The following is a 22988-nucleotide window of genomic DNA, read 5'->3' as shown; positions in this document are numbered from 1 at the left end:
ATGGGGGGAGGAGCTAGGAACTCTCTGCAGTTCCTTTTATCAGGGCGCTAACCCCACTCATGAGGGCGGCACCCTTGCAATCTAATCACCCCTCAAACACCCCTTTCTGGGGCTGGGAATTTAGCTCAGCAGCAAAGCGCCTCCCTGGAAAGCGCAAGGTCATGAGTTCAATTCCTGGTACCTGAAGAAAAACAAACAGACAATCAAACACCCGCTTCTGACACCATCATCTTGAGGATTTCAACATGTGGATTTTGGGAGGCGCACAAATACACAGTCCACACCAGACACTGTGTGGAGTCACACAGCCACGATGAAGCTGGGGCCCTGAGGCCAGGCTGCTGCAGGGACAGCAGAGGGAGCCCCCGGCTGGCAGGTGGGAGTGTGTCACTCATTCGCTCGCTCACTCACTGGGGCTCGGGGCTCAGCTCTGAGGTGACCTGCTCAGGTGGCCACTGACACATGATCCCTGCTCTTCAGCATTCACATTGTGTCCCCCTGCTCTGCATGGCTACCACCAGCCATCAGGTATCCTCCACTGCCCCTCCCTGAAGAAAATAACATCAGTTGTGCCCTGTCAGGGGCCTCACAGGTGGACTCAGATGTCTGCATCTCTCCCTGTAACCTCTCCCTTGAGTGTAGGCCTGGACCTTCCTCTGCTAGGGTCCCCGGGGGTGGCAGGCTGGTTCTGAGCAGAGCAGTCTCTGCCAGGTCCTGGGGTCAGTGGTTGCCACAATATCCACATCTGTGAGCTCTGCCTGTGAGTCCAGGTAGATCCATATCACTGACCATCTCGTATATCTAGGGAGCGGCGGGATGTATGTCTGAAATTCTGTCCCCGGATCTTCAGAGCCACCCCTTACTGAGTCTGTAGGGTGACATCTATCCACATTCAGGTGGTGTCTTGCAGACCCACATGTAGAACAGGTGTGAAGTGTCTCTTCTGTAGTCCCTGGTCAGAAGCAGCTCCCTGTGACATCATGTGGATGGACCATGGGTGAGGAGCCATGGAGTGAAGGAAGTGCATGGGGTCTGATTCACTCACCCATGCCTTGAGGACCTGCTCTGGTCTGACCTCATCTGTCCCATTGCCATCGCTGATGGGCCATGGTGCACATGTAATTGAAGATGGGCACCTGGGGTCCCTCGGTAACTGTGTTCCCGTGGTCAAAAGGGTCCCACCTGGGGCTCAGCACCAAGGCTTCTAGAAACTAGGTCTCAACAGAACTTATCTTCAGAGGACGGCTCCCAAACTCTAATGCTCAGTCCCGGGACGCCTACAGGAACCTGCTGGAGGCGCCGTACAGAAGCCCATTGGCCAGATTTTCCAGGTCCCCTGGTCCTGCTGGGAAGATGGGATGGAGGAGGACAGCAGCCTGAACACCATGCAGAGCCTCCTCTCTTCTCACTCAGGCCTGCTCATACTGGTGGCCGTACAGGGTAGCAGGATCCAGGGTGGAGGAGCATTCTGAGGGAGCTACACACCACACTCAAATCCCCAGGCTCCAGGTGCCACAGTTTTAAGAGAGGAGGGGCCTGGTGCTGCCGCTGGTGTCTCCTCCTCTGCATGCCCTAAAGCTCCACGGAGATGTCAGGCCCCCTCCACCAGGCCTGGGACTACAAGCCTAGGGAGCTTATCATTTGTCTCATGTCAGGGTCAGTCTGCATGGTGCTGTCGGTGCAGTCTCTATCTTATCTAGACATGTTCTAAGACCCCCAGTGGATACCTGAAATGCCAAACAGTATAGAACTCTGGATATATTACTTTTCTTCCTATCTATCTATCTATCTATCTATCTATCTATCTATCTATATCCACCTATGGTAAAGTATAATTTATAAGCTGGGAGTGGTGGTACATACCTGTGATCCCAGGATTTGGTAGGCTGAGGCAGGAGGGTCACTGTGCCAAGGCCAGCCTAAATTGCATAGTGAGTTCAAGTCCAGCCTAAACTCAAAAAGAAAACAAAAAAAGGAAAGAAGAAGCAGCAAGCTGAGTGTGGTGGTGCACACCTGTAATTCCAGCACTAGGGAGACTGAGGCATCACCTGGAGTTCAAGACAAGCCAAAGCTACATACTGAGTTTAAGACCAACCTGACCTATATAGTGAGATCTTGTCTCAAACCAAAACAGAACAGAACAGAACAAAACAACCAGGCATGTGGCTCAGTGTGAAGACTGTCGCCCCTCTGAAGAAGACAGAAGCAATCCTTCCTTCTTCGTTTCCCTTTTATAGCATTCTGCCTATGGCGGGTCTTCCACACCCAGAACTTTGCTGAGCCAGTTTAGTTGGGTATTACTTATTTAAGTTGACACAATCAATTAGCTGTCATAATCTGCACCTTGTCAATTTGACAACTGGACACATTTCTTTAGACTGTAGTCTCCAGATACAAAGTTCATAATTATGCCTCATGGGTTATAACCATCCTGCATACAAATGGAAACACACTAATTCCCTCCTCAGAATAGAAGGCAAGTTTTCTTTGGGTGATGCTTACTCCTAACCTTTCATAACTTGAAGATTATAACATACGTTTAACACTACTTTAGAATTAATATTACGCCTGTCAACATTCTATTAATTGGAATCATATTAGGAGCAACTATTAGAGTTACAATCCTAGTTGCTGTGACCGTACCTGACCATGTGGTCCAGGAGCCTTTAGGACAGGCTTGTGGGAAGAGTTTGGAAATGTTCACAGATCCCACTGAAAAGCAGCTGTGAATCGATTGAGGAGATTCTGGTCAGAACTCAGAAGACCAGAAGTCTGCTAGAAATGCTGCTGGGAAAGACCAGGCTCAGGAGGTTTCTGCTGGGAAGAAGGACCGCATTGATTGTTGGACTCCAGAATATGTGTGGGGTTTTTTTTCATTTTAAAAATTTTATTGGTACATAATGATAACATTCATCATAGGAGTTTGTACCTGTACATGATATATCTTGCTTCTTTTTTTCCCATTCTCTACCCCTCCCTACCACTGTTCCCCCCTCCCTATTTACAAAAGTTTTGTTTCCATTTTTTCTTTATAGTCTCTTTTTTTCTTGTCCCTTCCTTCCTCCTCCCCCCTGCCTTGTTTCTGTTCTCATTTGAACATTTTCTTCCCATTTCCCAATGTCCATTTGTTCATTTTGGACCTTATTTATACTTTCAATTTCTCACATCAGAGAAACCATGTGATATTTAAACATGTGTCCCATTTATTTTACTTAAGAGTATGGTTTCAAGGTGCCTCCATTTAGCTAGAAATGTCTCAAACTTATCCTTCTTTACTAATCTCTCAGAAGAGATTAGAAGACGCAGAAACAACTCCAAACACACTCAGCCACCCTATCTTTGACAAAGGAGCCAAACACCTTTACAGGAAGATAGCCTCTTTAATAAATAGTGCTGGAAAAATTGGCTTCCACATGCCAAAATTTAAAACTAGACCCATATCTTTTACAATGCACTAAACTAAAATCAAAATAGATCAAAGATGTAAATATTAAAACAGAAACATTAAATCTACTAGCAGATAAAATAGAACTCTGAAGACACTGATGTAGGCAAAGACTTCATGAACAAAACCCTAATTCCATGGAAATGTCACAAAGAATCAACAACTGAAATCTTATCTTATTAGAGAGCTTCTTAGGGCTGAAGATTTAGCTCAGCAGCACAGTGCCTGCCTGGCAAGAGTGAGGTTGTGAGTTTGATTCTCGGTACCGAAAAAAAACCAAAAAAAAAAAAGAAAGCTTCTGCGCAACAAAAGAAACCACCAACACAGTGAAGAGATGACTCACAGAGTGGGAAAAAAAATTTGCCAGTTGTTCCTCTGACAAAGGACTAATATCTAGAATATATAAAGAACTAAAACAGCCTAAATGTCCATCAACTGATGAATGGATAAAGAAGATGTGGTTTTTGTATACAATGGAGTACTACTCTGTCTTCTAATCTCTTCCACTGATTCTCAGGTCTGTTTTTTTTTTTTGTTTTTTTTTTTTCCAATACCATGTTGCTTTTATCACAGTAGCTTTGTAGTATAATTTCAAGCCAGAGATTGTGAGGACCCCTGACTTACCTTCGTTTCCTAGAATTGCTTTTGCTACCCTAGGTTTGTTTTGGTTCCAAATGAATTTTAGGATTGTTTTCTCTAGTTTTGTGAGATATGCTATTGGCATATTGATCAGGAATAAATTAAATTTTTATAATAATTTTGGAAATATGGCCATTTTTTACTATATTGATTCTTCCTACCCAAGAACAAGGAATATGTTCCCATTTTCTGATATCCTCTTCAATCTCTTTCTTCAGAGGACTGTAGTTTTAAATGTAGAGTCTTTTACTTCCTTTGTTAGATGGATCCCTAGGTGTTTTTTTTTTTCAGTGTTATTGTGAAAGGTGTTGTTTCCTTAATTTCTCCCTCAATGAGTTTGTTATTTGTGTACAAGAAGGCTACTGACTTTTGAGTGTTGGCTTTGTATCCAGCTGTGCGACTGAATTTGGTTATTAAATCTCCCAGCTTTTTTTTTTTTTTTTTTTTTTGTACTGGGAACAGAACTCAAGACCTTGCACTTTCCAGGCAGGCACTGTGCTTCTGAGCTATCTCCCACACCTTGTTTATTAAATCTAGAAGTCTTTTGGTGGAGTTTTTGGGGTCTTCTATGTAGAGTATCATATCATCTGCAAATAATGATAAATTAACTTGTTCCTTTCCTATCCTTATTCCTTTTTTTCTTTCTCTTATCTAGTTGCTCTAGTAATGTTTCTACAACTATATTGAATAAGAGTGGTAACAGTTGACATCCCTGTCTTGTTCCTGATTTTAGAGTGAAAGCTATCAGTTTTTGTCCATTTAGTATGATGTTGGCTGTTGGTTTTTCATAGATGACTTTTTATCAGATTGAGATAAAGAGCATCTATTCCATTTTTCTGCAGGTTTTTTTTTTTCAATCATGAATGGGTGTTGGACTTTGTCAAATGCTTTTTCTGCATCTATTGAGATGATCACATGGTTTTTATCCTTGGCTCTTTTAATATGGTGTATTGCATTTAGTGATGTATGTATGTTGAATCATCTCTTCATCCCTGGAATGAATTCTACTTGGTTATGGTGTATAATCTTCTTGATGATTTGCTACATTCTGTTTACCAGTATTTTATGGAGGATTTTTACACCTATGTTCATTAGGAAGATTGGCATGTAGTTTTCTTTTTCGGTTGTATTTTCTCTGGCTTGGGTATCAGGGCAATGCTTGCTTCCAGGAATGAATTTGGGAATATTGCTTCCCTTTCAATTGTATTAAAGTTTGAGAAGTAGTGACATTAGGTCTTCTCTAAATTTCTTGTAGAATTCAGCAGTGAATCCATCAGGGGCTGGATTTTCCTTTTTGGTAGGTTTTTTTTTTTTTTTTTTTTTTCCAGTACCGGGAATCGAACTCACAATGTTGCGTGTGCCAGACAAGAGCTGTGCCGCTGAGCTAAATCTCCAGGCCCACTTTTTGGTAGGTTTTTAATTACACCTTCAATTTCATTGACTAATATTGATTTATTTAGAATTTTTATATCTTCTTGATTTAACTTTGGTAATTTGTATGTATTTAGGAACCCGTCCATATCTTCTTGAGAGCTTGTTTGGTGGTTCTAGCAGGGGAGCGCAGCTACTCGTATACCCTTGACCAAAGAACGGTCCTCCTCTATCGGGGGTGGTTGTCCTCTTCGACTGAGTGCGTGGTTTCTGGAGGGACATACATGGAGCATTGAGGGAGGAAGGGGACACCTGCCTAGCCAGCCAGATCAGCCGAATCAACTCTGGCGATCAATGGGGTGACAGATATGGCAGCCAGATCACCCTCACACCCCCGTCCATTTCTTCTGTGTTTTCCATCTTACTAGAAATGCATGTTTTTGGAATAGATTTTGGTGATCTTCTGGATTTCTGTAGGATCTGTTGTAGTTTTACCCTTTTCATTCCTAATTGCATAGATTTGGGTCTTTCTCTCCTTTTTTTGATAAGGTTGGTTAAGGGTTTGTCAATTTTGTTTAACTTTCAAAGAATCAACTCTCCAATTCATTGATTCTTTGTATTTTTTCTTAGTCTCCATTGCATTAATTTGTGCTCTGATCTTTATTTTTATCTATCTATCTATCTATTTATTTATTTAGTCTTTTTGAGACAGGGTCTTGCTATGCAGTTCAGGCTGGCCTTGTGCTCACTTTGTAGCCCGGGCTGGTCTCTAACTCATAACTATCCTCCTGCGTCAGCCTCCTGAGTGCTGGTGTTACAGGCATGTGCCACCACGCTGCTCTGATCTTTATAATTTCCTCCTTTATATGAGATTTGGGCTTGACTTGCTCTTCTTTTTCTAGAAAGTTGAGGTTCAACATTAAGTTGTTTATTTGAGCTCAGTCTATTTTTCTGATATAGGATTTCACCACTATGAATTTCCCTCGTAGGGATCCTTACATTATTGTTGTACTGACATTATTGTTTAATTGTAGAAACTGTCTTTTTTTCTTTTTTTTTTTTTTTTGAGACAGGATCTCCCTATGTAGCCCAGGTTAGCCTTGAACTTGTGGTGATCCTCTTGATTCAGCTTCCTGAGTCCTGGGATCACATACATGCACCACCACACTTGGCTTCTAATTTCTTCTTTAATTTCATCTCTGACCCAGTGGTTGTTCAGGAGGGTCATATTTAAATTCCATGGTTTATGAAGTTTTTATGGTTTCTTTTGCCATTGATTTCCAATTTCATTGCACTGTGGTCTGATCATATGCATGGGATAATTTCAATTCCTTTGCATTTACTCAAGCGTGTTCTAGGAGCTAATATGTGGTCTGTTTTGGTGAATATGCTGCGTGCAGCTGAGAAGAATGTGTATTCTGATGCTGTGGGGTAGAACACTCTGTAGACATCTACTAAGTCCATTTGTTCAAAAGTTTGGTTGAGTTCTGCTATTTCTTTGTTGATTTTTTTTGTCTAGTTGATCTGTCTACTTGCGACAGGGGCGTATTGAGGTCCCCCATTACAATTGCACTAGTGTTTATTTGATTTTTCATGTCCATTAATACTTGTTTTATATTTGGGTGTGCTGGTATTTGGTGCATGTATTTACAGTTTTTATCTCTTCCTCTTGGATAATTCACTTTACAAGGATGTAGTGACCTTCTTTGTCTCTCTTAGCCAGTCTTGGCTTGAAAACCTCTTTGTCTGCAAATGGAATAGCTATCCCTGATTTTTCTCTGGCTTCCTGTTACATGGGGTATAGTTTTCCATCCTTTGACTTTCAGTCTATGAATTTCTTTTTGAATTAAATGTGTTTCTTATATGGAGCATATTGTTGGATCTTGCTTCTTGATCCCTTCTACCAGTCTGTTTCTTTTGATCGTGTTCTAACCTCCAACACAGACTGATTTTCCCCACAAAACTATCTTTCAAAATTGATGGAGAAGGCTGGGGATATAGCTCAGCAGCTCACGCGCCAGACTAGCAAGCGCAAGGTCATGAGTTCAATTCCCAGTAACAAAAAAAAAAATTGATGGAGAAATATGATACTTCTGTAAGTATCATAAGAATACCTAAGGAGGGGCTGGGGGTTTAGCTCAGTGGCAAAAGCGCCTGCCTCGCAAGCGCAAGGTCGTGAGTTCGGTTCCCGGTACCGGAGAAAAACCAAAAAAAAAAAAAAAAAAAAAAAGAATACCTAAGGAAATTCACAACCACCAAACCAGCACTGGTGAACTGAGACCGTTAACACTGATGGTTATTACTAATATGTATTGACTTATCTTTGTCCTGTTATGTTCTTGTTGTTGGCCCCCCATTTAATTGCTTGCCTTGCCTGGCGGATTCATTCTGTTGGGGTTTGTGGAGTTGTCATCCCATCATTTGTTTCTAGAATGTCCTTCAGAACAGTTTGGAGTGCTGGTTTGGTGGTTGTGAATTTCCTTAGGTATTCTTATGATACTTACAGAAGTATCATATTTCTCCATCAATTTTTTTTTTTGGTACTGGGAATTGAACTCATGACCTTGCGCTTGCTAGTCTGGCGCGTGAGCTGCTGAGCTATATCCCCAGCCTTCTCCATCAATTTTGAAAGATAGTTTTGTGGGGAAAATCAGTCTGGGCTGGAGGTCAGAACACATGCTATGCCTTGGCAGAAAGTTTGTCTGCGTTTTGCTCATGTCCGGAGACTTTGCCTGAGGCTGAGATTAAGGGCAGCTGACTAATTAATCTTGCAGAAGAAATTTCAAGACAGTCTCATATTGGGGCACAAGCATGGCTATTGTTGGGAGGTATTAGCCAGATTTATGTTGAGAATCAAGAGCAAAGAACCCAGCAGGATGATTTAAAACATTGTTAGTTTAGCTAGAAAGGAAGCTCCAGTAAAACTGTGGACTGAAAAGATAGAGAAGAGAAGTTGATTGCTGAGAAGAGGACAATAGAAAAGATGGCCTGAGGACATCACAAGAATCATTAGGACTCCACCCTCTGCAGCCTTAAAATTGCAAAAATGAAAGACTTCTTTGAACAGAGAGCTCCAGAAAATCATGTTCCAGAATGGAACCATGGAATCATGTTACATGGTTCTTATTTACACTTTCCATTTCTCACACCAGAGAAACTGTGCAATATTGAAACATGTGTCTGACTTATTTCACTTGACAGTATGGTATCAGGCCAGGGATCTAGTTCAGTGGTGCAGCACTTGCCTGGCAAGCACAAGGTCCTGAGTTCGAGTCCCAGCACCCTCCCCCCTAAAAACTAGAGTGCGTCTCAAAGTGCTTCCATTTATCTAGAACTGTCTCAAGTTTATCCTTCTTTATGATGATAACACTCCACTGTATTTCAAAAAAAATCTTCTTTATTCATTCATCAGCTGATGGGCATGTGGGCTGTTCCCATCTGGCTAGTACAAACTGTGCCTCCATTAAAAACAAACAAACAAACGAAAACCCATTCATTTCTTGACTTCCATGAACCCCTACTCCAACTGGAGACCACAGTGCAGTGATTGTGTTGGGCAGAGTCAACATCAGCTTGGAGCTGGTGTTCTGTAACCCACCTCAAATCTCAGCATTTCCTTTCCTCTCTCTATCCTTTCCTCTGCCACATAAGTGATTCCAGGTCTTCCAGGTCTCTGGGGAAGGCAAGGAGGAAGTTTGTGTAACCTTTTGGTAGCATAAGAGTGTCCTTCCTCCAGGAGATTTAGCCTCTCCATCACTGGGAGGGCTGTGTGCAGGGTAAACTCAGGGGCTGGTGAGGACCTGCGAGTCTCTACCATGAGCATCTTCGTTGGGCTCGAGTCACTGATCTACTCTTCTGCTTATTCGAATCAAGCAAGATCTTGGTAAGCTGCCTGTCTTTCAGGACGAGCCATGTTAAACTGTAGTCTTTCAAGTCAAAATAGTTGGCTACATGCAGTCTTATGTGGTGAAACCAGTATTTCACTCCCATATACTTCATGAGCCCTTGGCCTGTGAGTCAGGCCGTCCTGGTTGTCACTTTGGCTCTCGCTGTGATGGTAGCTACACTCTCCTGTGTCTAAGGGCTTCCAGGCCCCAGACACTTTCGAGTCCCAATGGCTGCTGAGTTAGCAATACTGAATCCAGAACTATGGTGAGTACATTCATATAAAAAAACAAAGCCTGGCCCAGCCTGACATTTCTTCCTCCTTAACCTTGCAGTTCTTTTGTTACGTGTACATGTCTGCATGGGTCAGATTTTATGTCTGGGTGTGGGGTAGGTGGTGGGCTGTTCTTGCTAGAGATTTTGTGGGATGTGGATGTTATCAGCTCCCTCAGTCTTTCCAAAGGAAGCCTGTGTCCATGTTCTGAGTTCTTCTCTTTCCCATCTGCGCCCTGACTTTGACCACAGAGAAGCTGTATGGCCATGAGTTCAAACCTGTATCCAGGGGCTCTACATGACTGGATTCAGCCAAACTTGGATCAAAATATCTGGAAATGACGGAGAATGGGAAGGAGAAGAGGACATAGGATAAACTGTGTTCTGTGTATGTACCAACTTGCCATGGTGCATGTCATCATTATGTACTGCAAAGATGTACTAATAAATGTAAAAAATAAATTGTCTAAAAACAAATTGTCTGCCGGGTGTCATGGCGCACGCCTGTAATCCCAGCACTCGGGAGGCTGAGGCAGGAGCATCGTTGTGAGTTCAAGATCAGCCTGGGCTACACAGTGAGTTCAAAGCCAGTCTGAACTGCCTAGCGAGACTGTCTCAAAAAAAAAAAAAAAAAAAAAAATTGTCTAAAAGGAAAATGTTGGGGCTGGGGATTTAGCTCAGCGGCAAAAGCACCTGCCTGGCAAGCGCAAGGTCGTGAGTTCGGTTCCCGGTACCGGAGAAAAACCAAATAAATAAATAAATAAATAAATAAAAGGAAAATGTTTAAGGGCTGGGGATTTAGCTCAGTGGCACAGTGTAGTGCAAGGTCATGAGTTTGGTTCCCGGTACCGGAAACCACCCCCCCACAAGAAAAAAACAAATAAAAGAAAAATGTTTAAGATGCATTAAGTGAAAGCTATGCTGTTTTGAATAACTATGCTGTCATGAATATAATATCTAAAACATATGTGGAAATAGGAAAAATATACAAACTGTTGCACAAACATGGTTGAATTGGTGCTAGTCTTCCTCCTTTTACAAATTTTTTTGTACCAAGAATCGAACTCAGGACCTTACACTTGCCAGACAGGTGCTTGTGCCACTAAGCTATATCCCCAGCCTTCCTTTTATAAATTTTGTTTACTTTTGGTGTTATATTACTGAAACTCAACACATCATTTGAAACCATTGCTTGGTTCCTCCCTAAAAACTCAATACATCAATAAACCCCACTGTGAAAACTAAGATAAAAAAAGTCCGGAAAAATACTGCATCAGTACTGAATGTGTTCAGACTTTTCTTGTCATTATGCCCAAAACAATACAGAAGAACAATACAGTATTTCAATAGTGTTTGTATTGTAGTAGGTATTTTAAGTGATCTAGAGATGATTTAAAGAATGTGGGAGGATTTATATAAGTTATATGCAAATACCATGCCTTATTTATTGTGATAATGATGATGGTGATGTGTTTTTTGAGACAGGGTCTCACTGTGTAACCCGGGCTGGTCTTGAATTCCTGAGCTCGAGCAATCCTTCGACCTCAGCCTCCTGAGTGCTGGAATTACAAGTGTGCTCTACCACGCCTGGCAACATGCTACTTTATATAAGAAACCTGAGCATCTGTGGATGTTAGTATCTGCGGGGATCCTGCAACCAATCTCTCCCTTCCTTGACTGAGGGTTAGCTGTAGTTGTATTATAATTTAGCCACCCAAAGGGCCAGAATTGGATTGGTGCCTCCAAAATCTCAACTTGGTGGCTACAAGAGCTATGGGCTTCTCTTTGGACAGAAGCAGATGTTTTCTGATACTTTAGGTCCTGCAGTCAATATTTCAAGCCTAGAGATCATGGTTTTTTTGTTTGCTTTTTTCCCACCAAGTTGCCCAGTGCTGTGGGAAGAGGCTGACACACTTCACGGCCTGTGAAACTCTTTTTTTCTCCTCACCATGGACTGTCGCAGCAGGCCAGTCCTAAGTGACTGTTCGGAGTGCATGCGATGGAGAAGATGTGCTCCCCATTTACTGGTGGCGATGAGGCAATGAATGCCGTTGTCTGTAATCAGAGTGGACAACAGTCTCCTCTTTAAGGTTCTGTTCTCCCAGCACCCGCTTCTGCTATTCAGAACAAAATGCAACTGTGTCCATCTGAGTTGGGGCCGGACACAGGGCCCCTCTATGTTTTCCTGGAATAAAGGGCTTGCTGTGCAGTGAGGGGCCCACATGCCTGCAGGGGGAGCAGAGTGCATGCGTGCGCGTGCTTGTGTGTGTGTATCTGCGTGTCTGAAGTCTGTGCAGCTGTGGCCAGAAGACCAGAGAGAGAGAGCTCTTGCCGGCTCTCACCTAAAGCGCCCTAGCAGGTGGCAAAGCAGACCCTGGGGAGCCGTCCAAAAGCCTTTGGGCACTGGAAACGCTTCGTGGATGTTCAGAGGATGCAGGAACAGCTCTGTGAAGCTGCCGCACTCATCCCCGTGACCTCTAGGCTGTGCTGGTTTCAAACACCCAAAAATCCATCTCCATTACACTCTCTCAGGAGCCGCGCAGCGGAGGGCTCTGGTGTTGCCGATTTGTGTATTTGAAGGCTGCGCATGGGGGCGGAGGAGGGCGGCGATCCCTCTCTGCCACGCTCTCTAAATCTCTCTTGTGGCTTCCGTGCACCTTTAGGTGTTGGGCTTGTGTGTTTGGGGTTTTGTGGCTGTGTCACCCTGTGCCTCTGCATAACACAGGCTCTCATTTTTGGCCTGTGTTGATTGGTTCCCCATCTGAGCAGCAGTGCTTTCTTATTACATCGCTCTAAGACTTTCTCATTTCAGGAAGAGTGTTTTGAATTATCATCGTCATGTGTTCTGTTCCACTGCGTTGCTCTCCTCCTGGGATTCCCACTCTGTCTTGAACCCTCTTATTTGGCTATTTTCTATATGTATCATTTTCCCTCAACGTATTTTTTCTCATGCTTAACATTTCTTTCTGACTTAGGTTTCCCTGCTTCCCACAGCCTGTTTCTCTCAAGCATAATTTGTGATACTTATTTGCTCTTTCGTTTCTTCTCGTTTTAGCCTTCTTAATTTGTTTCCTCTTTTATTGAAATTCCTGAGTTCCATCACTTCTTTTCTTTTTTTTTTTTTTTTTTTTTGTCTTTTTGAGAGAGGATCTCGCTGTGCAGTTCAGGCTGGCCTTGACTCACTTTGTAGCCCAGGCTGGTCTTGAACTCAAAACAATCCTCTCCTGCCTCAGCCTCCCGAGTGGAGTGCTGGGATTACAGGAGTGCGCCACCACGCCTGGCTCATCACTTCTTTTTAAATTCTTTTCTGCAATTTCTTCATTTCTGAGACTTTCTAATTTTGATTTTTGCTACTTTTATAAATTATATTAGCTGCTGCTTCCCTTTCCTCTTCTTTTTCTCCTTGTCCTTTTCCTTCTTCTTTTCTCTAGTACTGGGAGATCAAACTAAGGAGTACTATATGACTGAGCTCCATCTCCAGCTCTTTTTTTATTATCAGTAGAGTCTGTCTAAGTCATTGAGTTGCTTGAACTTTGATCCTCCTGCCTCAGCCTCCCAGAGTGCTGGAATAACAGGTATGCACCATCACACCTGGTCTCTTCTTAGTTTTGAGGCGAGACCATGAATGTGACCCCATGTGTCCTGCAGCCCGTGACTTGTGCTTCCTGTCTCTGATACCCAACTCACTGTGCCTGTCCTGCTCTGTGTGTCAGCCCTGGCCTTGTCCCCTGCTGTTTTCGGGGCCCTGCTCCCTTCAGCCCCTCTGCCCCTGTTGCTGCTGACAGAGGCCTGCAGGGCTCCTCCAGTTTTGACTCCTGTCGTCTGCCGAAACTGTCTTGCTTTTCAGCAAGCAATGCTGGTGACTGGGGCCCTCAGGTTCTGGGGACCCTAGAGTTGCTGCCATGTGGGTCATGTAGCTTCAGTGACTTGTCTCCCTATTTGCATACTGCAGACCCCCTGCCACCCTGTCCCCAGATGGCTGCCAGCTTGGGGTCTTTGGTTTTGCTCTCCTAGGTGCTCTGTCAGTTGTTGGGGTGATCAAAACAGGACAGCACCACTGTCCCATCGTCTCCAAAACCCGCTTACCTAAAAGGAACAGAAAAGGGTGTTTTAAAGGCTGTGGCGTTGATGATGCCCACCCCCGCCCCGTGAGTTGCTCCTCGGTGGAAAGCTGAGAGCACAGCAGGACACATTTGAGAGTCTGGGCCTTTCCAGACCCCTGTTGCACACTGTGGAGGCCCTGGAAACAGCGCTGCCGCAGGGCCACCCTGTCCTGTTGCTGGGGTGCACGTTCTTCAAGTGTGCCCAGCTGAGAGGGAGAGTGGGGCAGGATTCCCGCTCGTGAGGACGGCTGAGCTCAGTGGACAGCACGAGCTCCAGGCTTTCCTGACCAGAGGGGTGGGCGGGCCTGCAGGACTCGGAGTCCTTCTGCAGGGGGAGGTCTGCACCGTTGGCCCAGGTTTCCCTTAGGTGGTGAGAGCTGCCACCGAGAACTGAGGTGTGTGCCCCTACTCCTGGCTTCAGTTTGTGCGTTTTATTTCTCTGTGTGCTGACTTCTCTTGCTCAGTCCCCGGGACAGGACTTAGTCTTCCACGAGGGGTAGGACTGTGGGTTCTGGGCCCTCGGGAGTGCTGTAAACAGGGCACTCAGGAGAGCTGACTGAGTCCTGCTGTGGCTCACGGATTCTGGACAAGCGGACCAGGACAGGACAGGTGCCCCTCTACAGGGAGGTTCACGCCCTAGGAATAGGGCAGGGCACCGGATGGGAGTGGGGAGAATCCCCCACTTCCTCCCTAGGCGGAGCACCCTCTGTGGAGCCCCTCCCAGGCTCCTCTGTGCCAGGTCCCAGGGACTCCCCTGGGGTATGACCCTGGTTGCCAGTAGCTGAAAAAAACTCCTTTATTTATTTATATTTTTGGTACCGGGAATCAAACTCAGGGCCTTGCGCTTGCCAAGCGGGCCCTGTGCTGCTGAGCTATCTCCCTGCCCCCAAAACACTCTTTCCGTGGGATCCCCACCTGCTTCCTGCCTCCCCAGCCCCCTTCTTGGCCTTTACCCCAGCAAACATCTTGAGCTCCTGCTTGTTGCAGGGGCTTAGGACCCCAGGATGCATTTGTTCATGGGCCACGCCAACCTGGCAGTTCCCAAGCCGACCCAAGGCAGCCTACTCCCCCTCCCCCGCCCCAGCCCCATGGAGCCACTGCTGGCTGCACCCCAGCCTCGCAGCCCCGCCTCCCACTCCCACTGCCCGTCCCTTGGCCAACACAACCGAGTGGAGCAACGCATTTCCCAACATAACATGCCACCCGGGGCTCCCCACATTCCTGCCGCTTGTGTCACGGGTAGCAGCACTCAAAATAGAAAGTGAAGTCCAGCCTGGCCTGGGAAGCATCTGGCTTTCCCAGGGGTCGATCCCCAGGGCAGGGAACAGGGGCCTTGAGCAGGCGCCCAGAGTTGGGCTCCATGCCCAGCCTCTGGGCTCTGCTTGCAGGCTCAGGCCAGACTTGGGGTCTGCCGGGCCCTCACTTGCTGTGTGACCACAGACAAGGCATATGGCCTCTCTGAGTCCCCCTGAATGCAATAGAGGGAAAATTGCTGGGCTGCCTTTGGTGGTAGTTTTAGGGCTGAAGTGTGGCAACAATGCGAGAATGCCTCATGATCTAAAATGGCGCATCAATGTTCTCTCAGAGATGAGTGCGCAAGGAGGGGATGGGAGGACAGGAACTGGGACTTAGTCCTTCCTGTGCCTCTGTCTGCCAGTCCCATTTTATGGATGCAAAAACTGAGGCTCCACAAGAGTGAGGCTGGTCCATGCTTTGCCGGCCTGACCATGAGGTTTGGTGGTGTTTGCTTTCTTCTGTGTGATTTTTGTTGTTGTTTTAGACAAGGTCTCACTATGTAGCCCAGGTGGGCTTCAAACTCATGCTAATCCTCCTGCTTCAGCCTCCACAGTGCAGGGATTACAGGCATGCATCACCACAACTGGCTCTTCCACGTGATTTTAGAAATCATTTGAAACTGTTCCACGGAGCACCTTTTGCATTAGTAGTGCCTACAACAGTTCTGGCATGTAGTAGATGCTCAGTAGATGCCTGTGTCTAAGTCCAGCAGGGGCAACGTAGTGAGATCTTGTTTTAAGATTATCAAAGGGGCTAGAGGTGTAGCTCAGGGACAGAGCACTTGCCTAGCATGCCCAAGCCACTGGGTTTAATCCACAGCACTGAGGAAAAATGCATGCGTAAATGAATGAGTGAATGCGTAAAACCCATTAAGCTACCTAAACAGAGAACTAGGGAGGCGTATGCCCACTGCTCAGGCAGCCACACAGGAAACCAGCTCCACCAGTCTGTGCTCAGGTGGCCCTGATGCCCGGGGAGGAAATGAGGCCAAGAAGCACGCAGTGGACGCCTGACCGCAGGTGGTCAGTGCCCCAGGCTGTGAACTTGCCCTCCTAGCCAGGTCCTTGCAGGGGACAGCGCCTCCCTGTGTCCCCTGCTTTCTGCTTTTGGCTGTCTCAGGTGACACTCCCTAAGTGCTCCCTTATTTAAAGTCCCCCCAGCAGCCTCATCAGGAGAGTCCTGTTGTTATCTTGTGCAACACAAAGAGAGGACCGAGGCAGTGAGATGCAGAGGAAGCGAGCACCTAACCCAGAGCAAGGCAGCTGGCAGAGCTGTGCTTCTGACATTCCAGCTACATTTAATGGAGCATCTAAGAACCCGGGAGAAAAAGCTCCCAGTTGTCCTCCAGCAGCCAACCTGGCAGGACAGGAGACAACACTGGGGGTGAAGCAAAGTTAGTGTCCCCAGCAAGAGGACATCTTTTTCCACTGCAGGCTCCAAAGGACAGGACAGACACAAACACCCTTGTGGAAAATGCAGCTGTGCAGGGTGGGTCGGCTCCTGGTTCAGTGTGGGGTGAGGAGGAGCTAAAGAGAAGAGAACAATAGCTGGGTGTGGTGGCACACACCTGCACTCCCAGCACTTGGAAGGCTGAGGCAGGAGGATCACTACAAGTTTGAGGCCTACGTAGGCTACATAGTGAGTTCTAGGCTCCCTAAGCTGCATAGTGAGATCCTGTCTCCAAAAACCAAAAGTAAATAAATAAATAATAAAATAAAGAGAAGAGAGTAGATCCCCTTAAGAATCTCCTGGCTTCTTTTTGTGCCTGGGGAGGGTCAGGGGTGGAGTTTCTGTGCAAGGGCCCCTGTTGTCCTCTACAACACAAAACAGTTTGCCTGGATGCTGCCAGTGGGCTGGCCCACATGCAGGAGGAAGTGCAGTTTTGTGGCTTCCATGTAGACCGCAATCCACACTGAGGTGCTGGGGTCCTACCTGCCCACTGCGTCTTCTCTTCCTGCTATGGTAGCAATGTGCTTTGTCTCCAGAGATTCACATCTCTGGAGGTCCCCAGAGTGGCAGTGTTGAGGTGGTGGAGCCTTTGTGGGGGTGTCTGGTGGTAGATTACGCAGGGCTTGCTCTGATGAGGGGTGAATGTTAGTGTGGAGATGTGGGTCGGTCAGCAAAAGCAGGTTGTTATAAAGTAAGGTCACCCCCTGTAGTGCCCCCTTCTGTACACTGCCCTGCTTCTTTGCCATTTTGTGACCTGTTCTTTGGACTTTCACCATGACCCTGAGCCGAATAAATTTTTCTTTATATAGTGTAGTACCCAGCCCCCGTGATTGTGTTATACCAACATACAATGGTCCACAACAATCCCCAGGAACCCCAGCTCCTGGCTGGTCACCTGTGTGAGCCTCTCTTGAGGTGGGGCTTGCTTCTGATCCACAGAACACAGCAAGAGTGAGAGAAGTTGCTTCCAAAAGTAGATCATAAAGGACGGGGACTGCCTCTTGTGGATGTCCTGCCTAGCTGGCTTGCCTGCCTGCCTCAAAGCCGGTGCCCTTTGTGAGTGGCCCATGTGGCAGGGAGCTGAGGGAGACCTCTTGGGAGCAGCCTGGGAGAAACTGAGGCCCTCAGTCCTCAGTCCACCAAGGCCTCTGTGTAGCCATCTGCCACCGAGTGAGCTTGGGATAGCTCAGAAGAGGGGCAACCCCCGACGAGATATGTGGTACAATACGAAATAGATGTCCGGTCTTTATCCACTCCTGGCCCAGAGCATATGTGCTCCTGGAGTCCCCTGAGTGAGCGGGAGAGAGGAACGTCTTTTGTTATTCATGCTAAGCCCCCTGGAAGAGCAACTCCCTGCTCTGGGCTGGGGAGGAGGAGGTGGAGCGCAGAGGCAGGCAGGGTTGTAGAAGAAGAAGAGGAGACAATGGGGGGGTGGTGGGGATCAGTGATGTCAATGCCATGCCTCCACACCTAGGGGACCAGAAAGATCCATGGGCAGGCAGGCAGGAGGTCCTCAGTTGCAAAAGGGGAGGCCTTGGAGGACTCCTGGCCTCAGTTTCCCCATCCCTACAGCAAGAAGGGGAGCTTCAGGCTTGTGCAGGCTTGCAAGGGGTGTGGTGCAGATGTTGTAACCTCTCCCTTCCAGGCTGGGAAATGCTGCCCCGGCCTCGTCGTTCTTGGTTCAGTCCATCTCCTCTGTTAGACCAGGCAGGCAGACAGACAGGGGGCCAGGAAGCCAGGTGGGCTGCACTCTGGGAGTTCCTGCTGGGAGGGTGCCTGGCTCATGGAGCAGCTCTCTCTGCCCCACACCAGACGGGCAGATCTTGCTTGAATCTTTCCAACAGCCCTATGAGGCAAACGCAATGCTCTCTCCACTTTGAAGATGGGGAAACCAGGGCTCAGAGGTGGGTGGGCCATGCCCAGGGGTGCAGCCTAGGAGTAGAAACTACAGAACCAGCTGCAGGCCTGCTTGTTCCCTGTGGTCCCCACAGGGCCTGGGAAAGGGCCTAGCACATGGCAGGTGCCCCATAAACAGTAGCTAGCCAGGGCTGGCTGCCCTGACCCTGCAGAGAACTGGATAGAAGGAGGCAGCTTGGGCCAGAACCTGGACTCCAGCCTTGGCTGCTGGATGGGAGGTGGCCACAAGTACCCTGGGCTTCCTAAGTGGCAGGCGAGATCCCTTCTGCTCCCATGGGTCCTTGGGTTTGTTATGTTCCCACCACCTCACAGGGGGGAGACTGAGGCCTGGGGAATGGCTGTGATGTGCCTGAGGCTCCACAGAGGCTGGGCTGGCATCTCTTTCATTTCACTCTGGGGCCAGCGCTGTGCTACTACTCCCCAAGTCCAGGCCAGGAGACCCATGAATGGGGTCACCTGGAGCGCTCCGGCAGCCGCTTCCCTCCCTGCTGGCCCCCATCCAGAGCTGAAGACAGACCTACTGGACGCCAAGGGGAGACAAAGCCCAGAGGCTCTCTGTCTGCATACTGGGGACATTCTGCTAAAACAGGGACAGGGCAAGCTGGGTGTGGTGGTGCATGACTGTAATCCCAGCACTTGGGAGGCTGTGGCAGGATGATCACCATGAGTTCGAGGCCAGCCTGGGCTACATAGTGAGTTCAAAGTCACCCGGAACGATGTAGTGGGACCCTGTCTCAAAAAAAGCCCCGAAACCAAAACACAAACAGAAAACCTAAAACAACAACAAAAAAACAGGGACAGGACTTTGCATCTGAGACTCAGCGCCCCCTTGTGGGACCACACTGCCTCCGCCCCAAGTTTATTTCTGTCTTCCCATTTTTGTGACTTTTCTGTGAGCAACGCCTGCACCCGAACCAGGCTAGACACAAAATCAATCTACAGACATAGTGGAAACCACATTCCATGCTGGCCTCTGGAGTTTGCCCCAGATATCCAGGGAATTATTTAGTTGCAATAAAGATATTTCACTGGAGATGTTTGAATTTTTTTTTTTTTTTTTGAGACAGGGTCTCACTATGTAGTTCAGGCTGGCCTTGAACCCACTATGTAGCTCAGGCTGGCCTCAAACTTGCAGCGATCTTCCTGCCTCAGCTTCTTGAGTGTTGGGATTACAGGTGTCCACCACCATGCCTAGCATGTATCCTTCTCAAAATAAAAACATCTTACTTTTGTCAGGTTTTAAAGTGCATGCTCCTCATTTAAACAAACAAATACACACATTTGAACTTCTGGCCATGGCTTGTTATTTTTCTCTACCCCCCTGGGATAACTATACTCCTTCCTGCTCTTCAGGGCTTTTAAATATTTGCTGGTTGATATCCTCAGTGATTTTAATTTGCTTCTCTGTATTCCTGTGAGGTAGAGCTTTTTTTCCCAGAATTCCTTATTGATATCTCTGGTTGCTCCTTCCAACCTATTATAGGCAGCTGAGTTAGACAGAAATATTATAGGCAGTCAGACAGGGCCAGGCCCTGGAAGGAGCCAACATGAAAGATATGTATTTGCTGTGGGCCAGACCTAGGACAAAGGACTAAACAAATACACCCACATACCTCCCTAGGGATGGACATCTGGGATTGATATTCTACATGAGTAGTGATCACCTTGAAGGGTCCTTGACCCAACCCCTTAGAGGAAAAGCCCCTGTTCTGTATTCATGCCCGCTTATGTGACTCGCTTCCCCATTTGATCCCCATTTAATCAATTTTACCTGAACAATTCTTATTGGCTGACCATAGTTTTGTCCATTTTTCCCCTACCTTGGACCCACCTCACCTCGTGGTTTTGCTCTATAAAAGTCCCTAGAAAAGACAGAGTGGCGGGGGGACCCACTCAGACCCCCCTTCTGTCCCTCTCTTGGACAGAAGCTTTCTTTTCTTTCCCTCAATAAATATATTCTGCTCTTAACCTCTGTTGTTCCTAAAATTCATTCTTCGATTTTAGAGAACACGAACTTCTCCCAGATATTATTCAGGTTGGGAGTTTTTATTTTCCTGTATCACTGTGGGGAATTTACATTTTTCCCTACTGATCTTCAACCACTGGCATTGCACTCCTGGTTAGGTTAGGTTAGATGGCAAAGAATTTTTGCAGAAAGAAAGTTACTAGTCAGCTGTTCTTAAAATAGGGAGATTGTCCTGGATTATCCAGTGCGCTCAATACAGTCACATGAACCCTAAAAGCAAAGAGATCTTGGAAGATGTTGGGGCAAAAGCTTCCTAACAGCAGATTTGACAACAATATTTCTGGCTATGATACCAAAGGCACAAGCAGCAAAATAGACCTGCTGGATTTAATGACAATTATAAAATTTACACATCAAGGGCAGAGGATGTGGCTCATTGGTAGAGTTCTTGCTTTGTATGCACAAAGCCCTGGGTTTCATTCCTAGCACCATAAAACTAAAAACAAAAACCAAACAAACAAATAAACAAAAAACAAAACACATCAAAAGACAACGGGAGGGGCTGGGGATTTAGCTCAGCGGCACAGAGCCTGCCTGGCAAGCGCAAGGTTGTGAGTTCGATTGCCGGGGAAAAAAAAAAAAAAAGACAATGGGAGCTGCTGGAGCTGGGCATGGTGCATATGCCTGTAATCCCAGCATGTGGGAGGCTCAGGCAGGGGGAACACAGTGAGTTTGAGTGCAGCCTGGGCTACAGAGTGAGTTCAAGGTCAGCTTGAACTCCGTAGTGAGACCCTCAAGACAAAACAAAACAAAACAACAGCAAAAAACGCCAATCCTCCAAAGGACAACAGAGTAAAAAGGTTACCCACATAATGGGAGCAAGTATTTGCAAATCATATATCTGATAAAGGATTTTTGCTCAGAATAGAGAAGTAAAACTCAACAAGAACAATACAAAAAACCCCTAACACCTGATTTAGAAATGGGCAAAAGAGTTGAATACATATTTTTTCCAAAGAAGACATACAAATGGGCAATGGCAACTTCACTGATCACAGGGAAATGCAAACCAAAGCCTCAGTGAGCTCCACCTCACACCCACTGGAATAGCTGCCCTAAACCCAGCAGGAAGCGGCAAGTGTCAGTGACAATGGGGAGAAATTTAGACTTGTGTGCGCTGTTGGGGACGTGGAACATATAGCCACTGTGGGAAACAGTATAATGGCTCCCCCCAAAATTAAAATATACTTTCCATATGACCCAGTAATTCGACTTGTCAATGTAAAATATCAACTCAGTTTTAAAGGAAATAGAGAATAACTTATTATCAGCCAGATACGAGTGACCAGTTATGCTGAAGGATGTGCTCCACCCTGGAAGAGGTTAGGTGAACTTTAGAGTCACAGAACAAAAGAAAGCCATAAATCACTGTTTCCCAATCATATGGGTGGGGGCGTCAGGCTGTGGAAATCTCAAGATGGGGAAACACTTTCCACTGCGTTCAGCTGTTATCACAGGGCATTCTTAGCCTTAAGCTTCAGGGAGGCTAGAGGTCAGCTAAGTTTAGTGATACATTCCAAGAAGTTTATATATTAGTCACAAGAATGTTAGGTCAGATACAGAAGTCAAAGTAATCAGCTGTTAAAGTACAGAGGATAGCCCAGGATAGAGCTGGTTCCTGACCTACAAAATTCCATCTCTCCACACACAATTCTGGTGTTCACAGCCAAGGTCGAGGTCAAGCAATCTGGAGCAGTTGCAGATGCAGCCTCTCCAGAGAACGTTGCACGCTCCTGGGTCCATAGCCCTCAAAATTGAAAGCAAGGTCTCAAAAGGTTGTGCACACATTTATGTTCACCGCAGCGTTACTCACTATAGGCGGAAGGCACAAGCTGCTCAGTGGTAGATGAATGCACCAGCAAAATAAAATATTATTCAGTCTACAAAAAAGAGAAGGAAATCCTGCCACTCCAACAAGGGTGAACCTTGAGGACATGATATTCAGAGAAAGAAGCAGGTCATCAAAGGATAAATACGGCAGGCACTTACGGGAGGTGCCTGGAATACGTGATCAAAATCTTAGAGATAGAAAGCAGAATGGGGGTTGCCAGGGCTGCGGGGAGGGGAAATTAGGGAATTCCTGCTCAATGGTGTTCAATAAAAGTGACCGGAGGCCATTGCTTTGGACTAAGGCCCTGTGCTGGACCCCCATGGATCACTCTAACTCTCACTTCACCAACCTGAAACTAAGCTGTTTATCTGATCTTCTGGGGAAATCAGGATTACAGAGACAATAGCCAAATCTCCCAAACCGGTCAGTTGCAATTGGTAAATAATGAAGTTCTCTCTCTCTCAAAACACAAGTAAAGTAACCTGTTGTTATCTAACCAGTTATTTCTCCTACTGTTCTCTCCTCCTGCCCTCTCCTTATAAAGGAAGTAACTTTGAAATGACCTAGCTCCTTTTTGTTTCTGGTTTCTTTAGCTCTTTTCTCTCTGTAAACCCAATCTCTTCTACTCTGTTCACTGGAACATGTACTGGGAATGTTTCATGGAATGCAGTGTTGCCTGATTCCAGAACTGAAAATAAAGCCAATTAAGATCGTTAAACCAAGCCAGGCCTATAACCCCAGCACTTGGGAGGC

The sequence above is a fragment of the Chinchilla lanigera genome, unplaced genomic scaffold, assembly GCF_000276665.1.
Source record: "Chinchilla lanigera isolate Chin_1 unplaced genomic scaffold, ChiLan1.0 scaffold00021, whole genome shotgun sequence".
Classification (NCBI taxonomy): Eukaryota; Metazoa; Chordata; class Mammalia; order Rodentia; family Chinchillidae; genus Chinchilla; species Chinchilla lanigera.
The sequence above is the reverse complement of the archived record's forward strand: the minus strand, read 5'-3'. Positions refer to the sequence as shown.